General features: G+C 38.0%; 1 long non-coding RNA gene across 1 annotated transcript in view; it reads left to right on the top strand.

The window, feature by feature from the left end:
* The first annotated feature begins 437 nt into the window (after positions 1 to 437).
* LOC136789622 (uncharacterized) overlaps positions 438 to 3,994 on the top strand; it is an 18,030-nt gene continuing 14,473 nt past the window's right edge. The window contains exon 1 of the long non-coding RNA XR_010828420.1: positions 438 to 1,162. This is a non-coding gene — a long non-coding RNA (uncharacterized lncRNA). The remainder of the gene's footprint in view (positions 1,163 to 3,994) is intronic.

The raw sequence follows: 3,994 nt of genomic DNA, 5'->3' as shown, positions 1-3,994 counted from the left end.
TTTTTATGCATTCTTTCATATGGGTGCTATGACACCTGAAACACATCAGTTGGAGTATAGCTGTTAGATTAGATCTGAGGTCACACATCCAAAACAGATATCAGCTACTGGCCATCTGTAAAAGGACTACCACTGACAGCCTAGAAAATATTACATACTCCATATCTCAATCTTTATTTGAATAGTTCATATTCATTGTATCTTCGCATAAAAATCCACTCGAAATTCTACTGCGCTGTTTTTACAGCACTGGATAATGCTGTTTGGATTTGTTTCTTTTAAAAATCAAAAGAACAAAGAACAGTAGTCCAGTTTATGTGTGGTCACAGTAAGCAGATTTCACAGTGTAAAAGTGATATAAATAAAACAACCAAATAAAATTGCTCATTTTAATGTTTTGTTTGTTTGTTTGTTTGTTTTTACTTCCAGGGCCACTTCCTAGATTGGGAGTCTTGTTGACTTTCATTTCACTTGTACTTTATAATTCCCCTTGTCTTTCAAAGACTACCCTGTATTAAAATAAGACAGGTTAAATCAGTGGAATCCTTAACCCTGTAGCTGAAGGAACTGCTGAGAAACTAATAGCAAGATACAAGTTCTTCTCCATGGATGGACTTGTAAATGAAATGAAAGCAGAAGAAAACAAGGAAGAACATGGACAAAAGAACATTGCCAAAAATAAAACTGTATTGAGATGATCTCATATTAGACTCCAGAAAGTGAAGCAACCTACATAATCTAGCTGTTAAGTCAAAAATAAAAATGTTAAAAGGTTACGTGGTAGATAATACCCATCTTATCTGTTTATGAACTCTCTTCTGTTGTTAAGAGAATGAGTGGATCAGCTGGGAAATTCTGAGAAGGAGATCATTCCTTCTATATGGAGAACCTGAACATGCCGAAGAAAAGTGTTTTTTTTTTGTGTGTGTGTGGTTTGTTTTTTTTCCTACTACAAGGTATGAGTTATGGCAGGGAGAAACAGTGAAAGATGCATGCAGCACGGAGTGGTTAATCAGCTGTTCAAGATAGATGGAGAAGTGTCAGAGAGGAGAAAGAAGCAGACATATCTTGGCATCCATGGTGATAAAAATGCACTTTTCTAGAGACCAGAGGAGACTGAAATATTTACTGTAACTCAGAAAGCAAGTACCAACTGGTTAAGGTAGGCTTTTTTACACCCCTTTTTATATTTATTCTTTTGAGCTAATCATTTTGATCTTTGTATGAAAGGTTAAGTAAATATACCGCAATCAAACTAATATTGTATGTTTAAAAAATAATTTTGTCTTCATTGGGAGGCCTACTGTAAGGAAAACCTGTTCAGATGAGGCTATCTTAGAGACTTGGCTGACTTGGTTGCCACTACAATCTTCACAATGACTCTCATGCTGACTTAACACTCAGACCAGGTGACTGAATGGTAATAAAGTGCCCAACTTTGGTCATATCCCATCTAATGACAAGTCTTATTTGGCCTTGGAAACCTGAAAGTCTGATTTAAATCTCAAATGACCCCTGCTCTGGCCTCATAGCAAGGCTCTTTCAAGTGCACAAGGGTGAAAAAAAGGCACAGAAAATCTTCCCAAGCAGAAGTACAAGTAAACTCTGAAATGGAAGAAGGGGCTATAAAACCAAGTGCTTAAAATGCAAGCAGCACAGACGGCACAGAAGGCTGCAGTAAGCCAAGATGAATTAGCCTCCCCTGGCTTGTAAACGAAAAAGAAACGCCACCTTTCAAACAAATCCTTCTGTGCAACAGCACCAGCCTTTTCAGTATGAATGCTGCCAAAAGCTTTCTCTTGGAGAAGCCTTGAGCTCTTCGGGCCTTAAGCAGTAGCACCTCTCAGATGAGCTGATTCACATCATGCCTTTGTAATAGCAGAATTACTGGTACCAACAGAGTAAGCAGAGCAAGATGGTCATATGCTTTCTGAGAGTTCATGGTGAGATCAAATACCAATGCTTCAGACATTCAGCAAAATGAGACAGAGCTAAATAACATGCAGGAAAAGAGCTATGAGCCTGGCAAGTACCAGCCTGGTCTTCTCCCCTAAGATTCTGGCAGTCGGACACACAATTCCTCCAGCTAAGCAGGTAAGACTTGACTGCCAGCTACAACACCCCAGCCGGATAATCTCTGTAGTTCTTCTGAAATCAAGACAGCAAACTTTGTAACAGTGACAAAGATTAGGATGTCTTCAATAAGCTATCTTGGTTGTAGAAAGCAAGCCTTTAAAATGGGAAGATTTAAGATATTTCTCATCAGTCTTCTCAATACTAATAAATGAGGTTCATCTGGGTTCTCAGTGTGTGTCCAGTAGCCCCTGCTATCCTTCCAATATATACCCTCATATTAAATAAATCATTGCCCATCTTGGCCACTGAGTCTAGGTGTTGGAAAGAACACATCTAATGGGAACAACACCAAGATCCCTTTTTGCAAATAACCAGTACTGTTAGTTGAAACTGAGCTGTCAGTTGAAATTGTTGCCTTAGATTTACAAAGATAAAAATGAGAGATTAAAAGGCTTCTGTGGAGATATTACATTTTAAATAATAAATATCTGCCTTTTTGTATGAGGCATAACATTCCTGGACTCCTGGGGTGTACCCATCTTTTGGAGGCACTGAGCACCTCAGGGTTAGGACTGGAGTGAGCTCTGCTGAGGTCTTTCTGAGAGGCTCTGATGAAAGCAAATCCTCTGAAAACCTGCAATGCAGTTGGCAGCTAATAGAATGCGACTAAAGAATATTTTTGAAGAAGGCTGAGCTGGTGAGATTACTCTTATGATCCCAGTGTCTTAAACCCCTAGAAACCAAACAGTAAAGATCATAAGGAGCCATGTGGGTAATAAAAATAGTAAAAATGTTTGGGATGAGATTAGTAAAGCCAGAGTGGCTTAAACATATTTGCCTGGAGAGGAGGAGACTAAGGGAAGGGAGGATATTGAGATTATGGAGGTCATAGATACTAAACAGTTTCTCCTCTTCACTGTGTTCCATAGCACAAAAACAGGAAGAGAGAGGACTACATTGTCAGGGCTGTCCACACAGAAGAAACAGAAAAAATAAATACTATACGCAGCCTGCAGCCTCCTTCTGGAATTTACTGCCACCAGATATCATTAATTCAAGAACTGTGTCCAGATTTTTTAAGGCTGGATAAGTTAATGCATAATAATAGCATGCACTGTTATTCAAACCTGTGTAATAAAGTAGATAATAAAAGTTCATTTCAAGATGTAAACAATTCACCTGTTTTGGTCAGTAAAAGAGTATTCACCTATCCCTCCATGTTTCACATTATTCCCTAATACCTCAGGTATTTTATTAGAGTATATTACTTGGTAGAGCCAGGTGTTCATGATGGTCAGAAACACAACACAGATCTAGAAGGACCAAGAGTTTAATCTGGCATGACAGTTTCTAATAAACAGTGAATGATCTCTGGAGATGAAAGAAAAAGCACACAGTAGGAATCTTAGAGCTGACTTTTTAGATAAAACCTATACTGTAGTGAAAAAAAAAAAAAAGGCAAAAAAAAAAAGAAAAGCAGGTACAAGTGGGTGTAACTTCACTGAAGTCTATTGCCAGGTGCTGAGGATCTAACCTGTTATATTTCAAATACCATCATGGATTTTTATTCCCAGTGTATTCTTTACCTGTCGAACATTCATAATGGTGAGATACTTTATTTTGTAAATGTGACAATCAACGTCTTCTCCACGTTTTGTAGAGGATTAAAAGCAGGAGTTGGAGGCACCAGCATCACTGTCAGATTTCCCAACAAGTCAGTCAGGTATGGCAGGTACTGTCTATTGACATAGCTAAGCTTTTAAATTAATCCTCCACGTGAAATATTGAAAATGTTTGTAGCACTTGCAGTAGGTGTCATATCACGACTCAGTCTCAGGTTATAATTAAAGCTCATTATCTATCTGGGAAAGATTAATGCAGAAATTAAAAGTAATAAGAAAAATAATAAATAAAATAT

The sequence above is a fragment of the Anser cygnoides genome, chromosome 1, assembly GCF_040182565.1.
Source record: "Anser cygnoides isolate HZ-2024a breed goose chromosome 1, Taihu_goose_T2T_genome, whole genome shotgun sequence".
In the NCBI taxonomy this organism is placed as follows: domain Eukaryota; kingdom Metazoa; phylum Chordata; class Aves; order Anseriformes; family Anatidae; genus Anser; species Anser cygnoides.
The sequence above is the reverse complement of the archived record's forward strand: the minus strand, read 5'-3'. Positions and strand labels throughout refer to the sequence as shown.